Source organism: Lampetra fluviatilis, unplaced genomic scaffold, assembly GCF_964198595.1.
Source record: "Lampetra fluviatilis unplaced genomic scaffold, kcLamFluv1.1 SCAFFOLD_972, whole genome shotgun sequence".
NCBI classification, from domain to species: Eukaryota; Metazoa; Chordata; class Hyperoartia; order Petromyzontiformes; family Petromyzontidae; genus Lampetra; species Lampetra fluviatilis.
In genome coordinates this window covers 12,570-25,199 of record NW_027621208.1, presented here as the reverse complement: position 1 = coordinate 25,199, position 12,630 = coordinate 12,570, and the positions used below count along the sequence as shown (strand labels likewise).

General features: G+C 53.8%; 1 long non-coding RNA gene across 1 annotated transcript; it reads left to right on the top strand.

Moving 5' to 3' along the window:
• The first annotated feature begins 2,557 nt into the window (after positions 1–2,557).
• LOC144954931 (uncharacterized) lies at positions 2,558–12,154 on the top strand. Its single transcript, XR_013641439.1, has 3 exons — positions 2,558–2,686; positions 7,649–7,770; positions 11,522–12,154. It is a non-coding gene; the product is annotated as an uncharacterized LOC144954931 (long non-coding RNA).
• Positions 12,155–12,630: the final 476 nt, after the last annotated feature.

Genomic DNA, 12,630 nt, shown 5'->3' with positions numbered 1-12,630 from the left:
GGTTATGAGGTAGTGATTGGCTGGGTATCGGTGACGCGCGCTGACAGCGGGGGGATCGTGTGGCAGCGCGTGGGGATTGGTCAACTAAGGGGGTGCTCACGTCGCGGTCCGCATACGCTCCGTCTCCCGGGAGCGGAGGCTATATAAGGCGGTGCGCACAGGCGCACGAGGAGTTGGTGACCAGTGAAGACAGAAGACGGAGGAGGAAGAGATAGGGCCCTGAGGCACCTAGTCCCGCTGTCCTTGTGGGGACCGGGGCCCTGTGTGGCTCAGAGGCGGGACCTTGGGACCCGGGGCCGAACGTCTGTGTGAGGGCCGGCCCGCGGGACCCAGAGGTCGTGACCCACGCCCAAGCTGGGGTGGGTCTGTAGGCTCCACGGACGCTACGGGGCTGGAGTGCCCGTGAGCGTGCACCGTGAGCGTGTAGCGTGAGCGTGCACCGTGAGCGAGTAGCGTGAGCGTGCACCGTGAGCGAGTAGCGTGAGCGTGCACCGTGAGCGAGTAGCGTGAGCGTGCACCGTGAGCGAGTAGCGTGAGCGTGCACCGTGAGCCGTAGTAACCACACGTGTCAAGTGGAATGTGCAGCGTGAGTTGTAGTGACCACACGTGTCAAGTGGAGTGTGTAGTGTGAGAAATAGTGACCACACGTGTTATTGTGGAAAGACAAGATTTTATAAAGTGTGCTACCCGTCAAGTGGTTTTCCGCCGTCATTCCGAATACTTCATATCTGGCAACAAAACTGACACCTTTTTTACGAGGAGTCATGTTTGCATAGACCACAATACCTGCAGTCATAATGAAAAAAACATAACTCTGATAATGATATGCACTGTCCTTGAAGTTGATTGGTCCACACCCGAGACAGCTTTCCTTAGAGCCTAGTCTCACATGGTGTTGGACCAGATGACGCCAAAAGGCGCACAACTCAAAGACAATGCACCATCAGAGTATGAGAGCTCGGGGTAAAGCATTTACACTATGAGACATCTCCTTTACCAGTATCAAAATATAGTGATAGGTTTTTACTCTTTCAACTGGTACAAAAACTGACACCTTTATACAAGGGATCATGTTTGCAATAAGCACAATACCTGCAGCCATAATGCAAACAAAACACACAACTCTGATAATGATATGCACTGTCCTTCAAGTTGATTGGTCCACACCCGAGACAGCTTTTCTTAGAGCCTAGTCTCACATGGTGTTGGACCAGATGACGCCAAAAGGCGTACAACTCAAAGACAATGCACCATCAGAGTATTGAGAGCTCGGGGTAAAGCATTTACACCATTGGAACCTCATTTGCCAGTCGAAAAATATGATAATTGTTTTTTTACCCTTCTATCTGGCAACAAAACTGACACCTTTTTTACGAGGAGTCATGTTTGCATTGACCGCAATACCTGCAGTCGTAATGCAAACAAAAAACATAACTCTGATAATGTATGCACTGTCCTTGAAGTTGATTGGTCCACACCCGAGACAGCTTTTCTTAGAGCCTAGTCTCATTTGGTGTTGGACCAGTTGTTGACAAAACCGTTGTATTTTTAAATCCTTTATATTAAGTTCGCTTGCTTGCTTGCTTAGGACCGTGCAAATCTTTCGGTCGTTTTTTAACCCACTTCCCGTGATCCAATCGAGCTGACATTTTGCACACAGACTCGTTGTGCGTGACAATTGATTTTCGTGAAAATTTTTTCCACTTTTTAGGAAAAAAATAAATGTCATATTTAATTTAAAATACCAATGTGATCAAAATGAAACTCTTATTCAAGAAAAACAGAAATGAACAATAAAATAAAACCGATGCCACGCATATAAAGGATTTAGAGTGAAAAACTTTGTTTTTACGGGTTAATTTTTTGAATCCTTTATATTAAGTTTGCTTGCTTGCTTGCTTAGGACCGTGCAAATCTTGCGGTCGTTTTTTAACCCACTTCCCGTGATCCAATCGAGCTGACATTTTGCACACTGACTCGTTGTGCGTGACAATTAATTTTCGTGAAAAAAAAAAACTTCCAAAATTTTCCACTTTTTAGAAAAAAAAAATGTCATATTTAATTTAAAATACCAATGTGATCAAAATGAAACTCTTACTCAAGAAAAACAGAAATGAATAATAAAATAAAACCGATGCCACGCATATAAAGGATTTAGAGTGAAAAACTTTGTTTTTACGGGTTAATTTTTTAAATCCTTTATATTAAGTTCGCTTGCTTGCTTGCGCGCTTATGACCGTGCAAATCTTTCGGTCGTTTTTTAACCCACTTCCCGTGATCCAATCGAGCTGACATTTTGCACACAGACTCGTTGTGCGTGGCAATTGATGTTCGTGAAAAAAAAACAATTAAAAATTTTTACACTTTCTAGGACAAAATTTTTATATTTAATTACCAATTGCTTAATGGTGGCAGGCAATCATCTGACCCATAGGTGGCAGCCATCTCAAGCCAGAGGACGAGAGGACTCTAGCCGCCACGCATATAAAGAATTTATAGTGAAACACTTTGTTTTTATGGGTTAATTTTTTTGAAGTCTCGTGGTTTGTTGTTGTTTGTTTGTTTGTGTCAGAATTAAAGGGGCTTTAAGTCGACCCCTCCCTCCCTCGGAAACGTTGAGGGGACGTTGGGTGGATGTTGGGTGGACGTTGGAGCCGGTTGGTTTACACCCCCTTGCTCTGCCTTGGTTAGTGTTGGAGCCACGGCGGAGAGAAACACAGACTCACTCACAGACTCACTCACTCAGAGACTCACCCAGAGACTCACCCCGAGACTCACTCAGAGACTCAGAGACTCACTCAGAGACTCACTTACAGACTCACTCACTCAGATACTCACTCAGAGACTCACTCACTAACTCACTCACCACTCACTCACCACTCACTCACCACTCACTCAGAGACTCACTCAGAGACTCACTCACAGACTCACTCAGAGACTCACAGACTCACACAGAGACTCACTCAGAGACTCACAGACTCACTCAGAGACTCACTCAGAGACTCACTCACTCACTCAGAGACTCACTCAGAGACTCACTCACTCACTCAGAGACTCACTCACAGACTCACTCACCCAGAGACTCACTCAGAGACTCACTCAGAGACTCACTCACTCACCCAGAGACTCACTCAGAGACTCACTCAGAGACTCAGAGACTCACTCAGAGACTCACTCAGAGACTCACTCAGAGACTCACTCAGAGACTCACTCACTCACAGACTCACAGACTCACTCAGAGACTCACTCGCAGACTCGCTCACTCACCCAGAGACTCACTCACAGACTCACCCACTCACTCACACTCAGTCAGAGACACAGTCTGAGACTCACTCAGAGACTCACTCACAGACTCACCCACTCACTCACAGACTCACCCAGAGACTCAGTCAGAGACTCACTCACAGACTCACTCACAGACTCACTCACAGACTCACTTACAGACTCACTCAGAGACTCACTCACTCAGAGACTCACCCAGAGACTCACTCACCACTCACTACTCACCCACCCACCCACTCACTCACCCACCCACCCACTCACTCACTCACCCAGAGACTCACTCAGAGACTCACTCAGAGACTCACTCAGAGACTCACTCAGAGACTCACTCAGAGACTCACCCACAGACTCACCCACAGACTCACTCACAGACTCACCCACAGACTCACCCACAGACTCACCCAGAGACTCACAGACTCACCACTCACTCACAGATTCACCCACTCACTCACAGACTCACCCAGAGACTCACTCACAGACTCACCCAGAGACTCACCCAGAGACTCACCCAGAGACTCACCCAGAGACTCACCCAGAGACTCACTCACAGACTCACCCAGAGACTCACTCACAGACTCACTCACAGACTCACCCAGAGACTCACCCAGAGACTCACTCACCCACTCACTCACTCACAGACTTACCCAGAGACTCACAGACTCACTCACAGACTCACTCACAGACTCACTCACAGACTCACTCAGAGACTCACTCAGAGACTCACTCAGAGACTCACTCAGAGACTCACTCACTCACCCAGAGACTCACTCAGAGACTCACTCAGAGACTCACTCAGAGACTCGCTCAGAGACTCACTCAGAGACTCACTCAGAGACTCACTCAGAGACTCACTCAGAGACTCACTCACAGACTCACTCAGAGACTCACTCAGAGACTCACTCAGAGACTCACTCAGAGACTCACTCAGAGACTCACTCACAGACTCACCCAGAGACTCACTCACTCACCCAGAGACTCACTCAGAGACTCACTCACAGACTCACTCACTCACCCAGAGACTCACTCAGAGACTCACTCAGAGACTCACTCAGAGACTCACTCAGAGACTCACTCAGAGACTCACTCAAAGACTCACTCAAAGACTCACTCACTCACTCAGAGACTCACCCAGAGACTCACTCACAGACTCACCCAGAGACTCACTCAGAGACTCGCCCAGAGACTCACTCAGAGACTCACTCAGAGACTCACTCAGAGACTCACTCACAGACTCACTCACAGACTCACTCACAGACTCACTCACAGACTCACTCACAGACTCACAGACTCACTCACAGACTCACAGACTCACTCACAGACTCACAGACTCACTCACTCACCCAGAGACTCACCCAGAGACTCACTCAGAGACTCACTCAGAGACTCACTCAGAGACTCACTCAGAGACTCACTCAGAGACTCACTCAGAGACTCACTCACAGACTCACTCACAGACTCACTCAGAGACTCACTCAGAGACTCACTCACCACTCACTCACTCACCACTCACTCACCACTCACTCACCACTCACTCACTCACCCAGAGACTCACTCAGAGACTCACTCACAGACTCACAGACTCACCACTCACTCACCACTCACTCACCCAGAGACTCACTCACCACTCACTCACTCAGAGACTCACTCACAGACTCACAGACTCACCACTCACTCACCACTCACTCACCCAGAGACTCACTCACCACTCACTCACTCACAGACTCACAGACTCACTCACTCACTCACCCAGAGACTCACTCAGAGACTCACTCACAGACTCACTCACAGACTCACTCACAGACTCACCCAGAGACTCACTCACAGACTCACTCACAGACTCACTCACAGACTCACTCACAGACTCACCCAGTGACTCACTCAGACACTCACCCACAGACTCACTCACAGACTCACCAAGCGACTCACTCACCACTCACTCAGAGACTCACTCACAGACTCACTCACTCACCCAGAGACTCACTCAGAGACTCACTCAGAGACTCACTCACAGACTCACTCACTCACCCAGAGACTCACTCAGAGACTCACTCACAGACTCACTCACAGACTCACTCAGAGACTCGCCTAGAAACTCACTCAGAGACTCACTCACCACTCACTCAGAGACTCACTCACAGACTCGCCTAGAAAATCACTCAGAGACTCACAGACTCACCACTCACTCATCCAGAGACTCACTCACAGACTCACTCACCCAGAGACTCACTCAGAGACTCACTCAGAGACTCACTCAGAGACTCACTTACAGACTCACCCAGAGACTCAATCAGAGACTCACTCAGAGATTCAGAGACTCACTCAGAGACTCACTCAGAGACTCACTCACAGACTCACTCAGAGACTCACTCACCCAGAGACTCACTCAGAGACTCACTCAGAGACTCACTCAGAGACTCACTCAGAGACTCACTCAGAGACTCACTCAGAGACTCACTCAGAGACTCACTCGCAGACTCACTCAGAGACTCACTCACAGACTCACTCACAGACTCACTCACAGACTCTCTCACAGACTCACCCAGAGACTCACTCGCAGACTCACTCAGAGACTCACTCACAGACTCACTCACAGGCTAACTCACAGACTCTCTCACAGACTCACTCACAGACTCACTCACCACTCACTCACCACTCACTCACTGACTCACTCAGAGACTCACTCACAGACTCACTCAGAGACTCACTCGCAGACTCACTCACTCACCTAGAGACTCACTCAGAGACTCACTCACAGACTCACCCAGAGACTCACTCACAGACTCACTCACAGACTCACTCACAGACTCACTCACAGACTCACCCAGAGACTCACTCACTTACAGACTCACTTACAGACTCACTCACAGAATCACTCACAGACTCACTCACAGACTCACCCAGAGACTCACTCAGAGACTCACTCACAGACTCACCCAGAGACTCACCCAGAGACTCACCCAGAGACTCACTCGGAGACCCACTCGGAGACTCACTCACAGACTCACTCAGAGACTCACTCACAGACTCACTCAGAGACTCACTCACAGACTCACTCAGAGACTCACTCACAGACTCACTCAGACTCACTCAGAGACTCACCCAGAGACTCACCCAGAGACTCACTCGGAGACCCACTCGGAGACTCACTCACAGACTCACTCAGAGACTCACTCAGAGACTCACTCAGAGACTCTCAGACTCACTCACCCACCCACAGACTCACTCACCACTTACCCAGAGACTCACTCACTCACCCAGAGACTCACTCACTCACAGACTCACTCACAGACTCACCCAGAGACTCACAGACTCACCACTCACTCACAGATTCACCCACTCACTCACAGACTCACCCAGAGACCCACAGACTCACCACTCACTCACAGATTCACCCACTCACTCACAGACCACCCAGAGACTCACTCACAGACTCACCCAGAGACTCATTCAGAGACTCAAAGACTCACCACTCACTCACCCAGAGACTCACTCAGAGATTAACTCACCACTCACTCACAGACTCACTCAGAGACTCACTCGCGGACTCACTCACTCACCCAGAGACTCACTCACCACTCACTACCCACCCACTCACCCACCCACTCACCCACTCACTCACTCACCCACCCACCCACTCACCCACTCACTCACTCACTCACCCCCTCACTCACTCACCCACTCACCCACCCACCCACTCACCCACCCACTCACCCACCCACCCACTCACCCACCCACTCACTCACCCACCCACCCACTCACTCACCCACCCACCCACTCACCCACCCACTAACCCACCCAGCTACTCACTCACTCACCCACTCACTCACTCATTCACTCACCCACTCACTCACTTACACACGCACTCACTCACTCACTCACCCACCCACCCACTCACCCACCCACCCACTCACCCACTCACCCACTTACTCACTCACCCACCCACTCACCCACTCACTCACCCACCCACCCACTCACTCACTCACTCACTCACCACACCCACTCACTCACTCACTCACCCACTCACTCACCCACCCACTCACCCACTTACTCACTCACCCACCCACTCACCCACTCAGTCACTCACCCACCCACCCACTCACTCACCCACTCACCCACTCACTCACCCACCCACCCACCCACTCACTCACCCACCCACTCACCCACTCACCCACTTACTCTCTCACCCACCCACTCACCCACTCACTCACCCACCCACTCACTCACCCACCCACTCACCCACTCACCCACTCACTCACCCACCCACCCACCCACCCACCCACTCACTCACTCACCCACTCAACCACCCACCCACTCACCCACCCACTCACTCACCAACTCACTCACATCTCCCTCTCATCTCCCACAGCTTGTCAAGGTCTCTCTGCCTCCCACACGGACCTCAATCTGCTGCTGCTGCGTCCAGCCACGTCATGTCCTTCATATTTGACCTGATCTCCTCGGGGTTCAGCAGCGTCCTCCAGTTTCTTGGTGAGTGAGTGAGTGAGTGGTTGGGTGGGTGAGTGGGTGAGTGAGTGAGTGGGTGGGTGGGTGGGTGGGTGGGTGAGTGGGTGAGTGGGTGGGTGGGTGGGTGAGTGGGTGGGTGGGTGGGTGAGTGGGTGGGTGGGTGGGTGAGTGGGTAGGTGGGTGGGTGGGTGGGTGAGTGGGTGGGTGGGTGAGTGGGTGGGTGGGTGAGTGGGTGGGTGGGTGGGTGGGTGAGTGGGTGGGTGGGTGGGTGGGTGAGTGGGTGAGTGGGTGGGTGGGTGAGTGGGTGGGTGGGTGAGTGGGTGAGTGGGTGGGTGAGTGGGTGGGTGAGTGGGTGGGGGGGTGAGTGGATGGGTGAGTGGGTGGGTGGGTGAGTGGGTGGGTGAGTGAGTAGGTGGGGGGGTGGGTAGGTGGGTGGGTGGGTGAGTGGGTAGGTGGGTGAGTGGGTGGGTGGGTGAGTGGGTGGGTGGGTGAGTGGGTGGGTGGGTGAGGGGGTGGGTGAGTGGGTGGGTGAGTGGGTGAGTGGGTGGGTGAGTGGGTGGGTGAGTGGGTGAGTGAGTGGGTGAGTGGGTAAGTGAGTGGGTGGGTGGGTGAGTGGGGGGTGAGTGGGTGGGTGAGTGGGTGGGTGAGTGGGTGGGGGGGTGAGTGGGTGGGGGGGTGAGTGGATGGGTGAGTGGGTGGGTGGGTGAGTGGGTGGGTGGGTGGGTGGGTGAGTGAGTAGGTGGGGGGGTGGGTAGGTGGGTGGGTGGGTGAGTGGGTGGGTGAGTGAGTGGGTGAGTGGGTGGGTGAGTGAGTGAGTGAGTGGGTGAGTGAGTGGGTGGGTGAGTGAGTGGGTAGGTGGGTGAGTGAGTGAGTGAGTGGGTGGGTGGGTGGGTGGATGGGTGGGTGGGTGGATGGGTGGGTGGGTGGATGGGTGGGTGGGTGGATGGGTGGGTGGGTGGGTGGATGGGTGGGTGGGTGGGTGGATGGGTGGGTGGGTGGGTGGGTGGGTGGGTGGATGGGTGGGTGGGTGGATGGGTGGGTGGGTGGGTGGGTGGGTGAGTGGGTGGGTGGGTGAGTGGGTCGGTGGGTGAGTGGGTCGGTGGGTGAGTGGGTCGGTGGGTGGATCGGGTAGGTGAGTGGGTGGGTGTGAGTGAGTGAGTGAGTGAGTGGGTGGGTGGGTGGGTGGGTGAGTGAGTGAATGAGTAGGTGGGGGGGTGGGTGGGTAGGTGGTTGGGTGGGTGAGTGGGTGGGTGAGTGGGTGGGTGGGTGGGGGAGTGGGTGGGTGGGTGGGTGAGTGGGTGGGTCAGTGGGTGGGTGGGTCAGTGGGTGGGTGAGTGAGTGGGTGGGTGGGTGGGTGAGTGAGGTAGATGGGTGAGAGAGGTGGGAGGGTGAGAGTGGGTGAGTGGGTGGGTGAGAGTGGGGGGATGAGTGGGTGGGTGAGTGGGTGAGTGGGTGGGGGGTGAGTGGGTGGGTGGGTGGGTGAATGAGTGAGTGGTGAGTGGGTGGGTGAGTGGGTGGGTGAGTGGGGGAGTGGGTGAGTGATTGGGTGGGTGGGTGGGTGAGTGGGTGGTGAGTGGGTGGGTGGGTGAGTGGGTGGTGAGTGGGTGGGTGGGTGAGTGGGTGGTGAGTGGGTGGGTGGGTGAGTGGGGCAGTGGGTGGGGGGTGAGTGTGTGGGTGGGTGGGTGAGTGAGTGGGTGGGTGGGTGAGTGAGTGGGTGGGTGGGTGGGGGGGTGGGGGGGTGAGTTAGTGAGTGGGTGGGTGAGTGGGTGGGTGGGTGAGTGGGTGAGTGAGCAAGTGGTTGGGTGGGCGGGTGTCTGTGTGTGTGTCTGTGTGTGTGTATTTGTGTGTGTCTGTGTTTGTGTGTGTGTGTGTGTCGCTGTCCGGCAAAACAACCTCCTATCTCCTCGCGGTGCCGGACGGGCAACACTGTCGTGGGCAGTGCTGTGGGGGGAGGGCCAATGCCCATTGGCCTCTCCCCTCATAGCGTCTGTGACCACCACAGTGGCTAAACGGGGGCTCTGGACGGGTGCGAGGGGCTGGTAACCCCTCCACCTTCAATTAACCACCACTAAACCACGAATTAAACATAAACCTGTAATTAATAAGCTTGTGCCGGAGGCCCCGGGGGGTCAGGCTTTTATGACGTCTCCTGGCCAAACCCCATTTGGCGGAGCCAGGAGATTGAATTTTCACCCTCGGGGCTCCTCCAGAAACAACGAAAAACCATTGCGGATGGCCACGTGGAATGTTCGAACGCTCACTGCGGAGGAGAGGCTGCCACTCCTCTGTCGGGAGCTGGACCGGTACCGCCTGGATCTCTGTGGCATTCAGGAGGTCCGGTGGACCGGTTCTGGCTCCTGCCACCATGAGGGGTGGACAGTCCTCTACTCGGGGCAGGAGACTGCCAAACAACAGGGTGTGGCTCTTCTTCTGAACAAAAGAATGAAGGGGGCGTGGGAGCGTGGCGGTGAGGTGTGGGAAGCTGTAAGCCCCAGGATACTTTGGGCTCGCCTTCCCATCAACCAGAGGCGAGGAGTGGTGGTCGTGGTTACTTATGCCCCCACCGAAGACGAACATCCGTGGAGGGATGCAGGCAAAGCCGATGAGTCAGACGCTTTCTATGACCTGTCACAGGTGCTGGCTAAAGTGGCCACTCGGGACAGAGTCATCTTGTTGGGTGACTTCAATGCCCGAGTTGGTCATGATGCTGGCACCTGGTCTGGAGTGATTGGAAGGCATGGGCCAGATCAGCTCAATAATAACGGTAGAAGGCTGCTAGATTTTTGTGCAGCCCATGGGCTTGTAATTACCAACACGCTCTTCCGGCATCGGCGCATCCACACAACATCATGGATACATGCCGGGTCCAAGCAAGAACATCTGCTGGACTACATAGTGACGGACCAGCGGATGCGAGCCCATGTCCTTGACACCAGGACCTACCGTGGAGCTGATCTGACCCCTGACCATCGACTAGTCATCTGTAAGATGCGCCTGCCATTCTTCCACTCCGGTGGTGGGTGTACACCCAGGACCCCATTCCAACCAAAAGTGGCCTGGTCTCAGCTAGCTGATGAAAGTTGCAAGCGAGAATTTCATCATTGCTTGCAGCTGGGGTTGGCATCGTCCCCCACTCCACCTGATGTCGAGGGTAAATGGGCGAGGTTTAAGACTGTGACTCATGCAGCTGCAATGGCTGCTTTGGGTACGCGGTCCAGACCTCCCCAGAAACCCTGGCTGACAGAGGAGGTGTTCAGGTTAATTGAGAAAAAGCGACAGGCCCACTCTCATGTCTGTGTGTGTGTCTGTGTGTGTGTGTGTATCTGTGTGTGTCTGTATTTGTGTGTGTGTCACTGTGTCTGTGTGTGTATCTGTGTGTGTGTGTATCTGTGTGTGTGTGTATCTGTGTGTGTGTATCTGTGTGTGTGTGTGTGTATCTCTGTGTGTGTGTGTGTATATCTGTGTGTGTGTGTATCTCTGTGTGTGTGTGTATCTGTGTGTGTGTGTGTCACTGTCTGTGTGTGTATCTGTGTGTGTGTGTGTATATCTGTGTGTGTGTGTATCTCTGTGTGTGTGTGTATCTGTGTGTGTGTGTCACTGTGTCTGTGTGTATCTGTGTGTGTGTGTGTGTATCTGTGTGTGTGTGTATCTGTGTGTGTGTGTGTCACTGTGTCTGTGTGTGTATCTCTGTGTGTGTGTGTGTATCTGTGTGTGTGTGTGTCACTGTGACTGTGTGTGTGTCTGTGTGTATGTATCTGTGTGTGTGTATGTGTAGTAGAGTTCACGACTCTTGGACGCCGGAGTTGGAGGCACATGGGTTTATTACACACAGTACGGTTGTGGCATACAACTCTAGAGGGGGTGTCGGCCCCCTCACCCGGCTAGCTGGGGATACACGCGCTAGCTACTTCCTAGCCTGCCTCCTAGTCCTCCTCTAACGGGCTAGGGGAGGCTATCTGGCCCGACACTGGTAAGTCGGGCCCGGTACCCTGAGTCCCAGACCAGTGCTGACAGGAGCACCGGCTCTGGATCTCGGGACCACGCCGCTGGCTCGGTCCTGTTCGGCCCTGATAAGGACGGCGAACCAGGGGAGTCCAGCGCTCTAGCTAAGACGTCTTCAGTCTTCACTGGTTAGCTTAACAAGAACCCCGAGCCCTCCGATACATCCCCTTTTATACCCAACCCCCTGCTGAGGGGTGGGGCCCCCCCGGGGTGCCTGGCGCGGACGTCGTAGAGAGCACCTCCCCGTGCACTCACGTAGCCCCGCCCACTGTGTTTGTTTGCCCTAAGCTGCCATGCATAACGGGCTCTCTCTCTAACACCCCTACATCACCCCCCGCATAGCTTGCAGCCGTCCCGGCTGCCAACACACAAAAAAAACGACAATAAAAGCGCATTTACCCCCTGACCGCGCGTGTGCCTCACTATTTTTCAACAATAACAAGAACAACAACAAGAACACAAGAACGCAACAGCGAGAAGAGAAACAACCCGACGCACCCCCCCCCCGAATAAATACGAATTCCGTAAAACCAGCCTATATACAATTTGCAGGGAATCCACCACACACACAACACATGGCGAACCCAACATATGTACATCCAATGAGCAGGGAACACACCACACACACAACACACAATGAACACAACCTATGTACACATCTTCCGGCCTCACAACAGTCTGCGCATTTTAGCGCGCGTCCTTGCAGCGGGCCCCTCACACGGGGTAACCCCGGGTGGCGGACCGTCAGGTGGCAACTGTCCGTCTTGGAGTGAGTCCTCATCCGACGCCGCTTGACCCTTGGCATCCCCAGGAGGGGTGATTGGGCGTGAGCCCGTCACTCCTGATGCACCTGGAGGTGGCACAGCCAGCAAGGCATTAGAT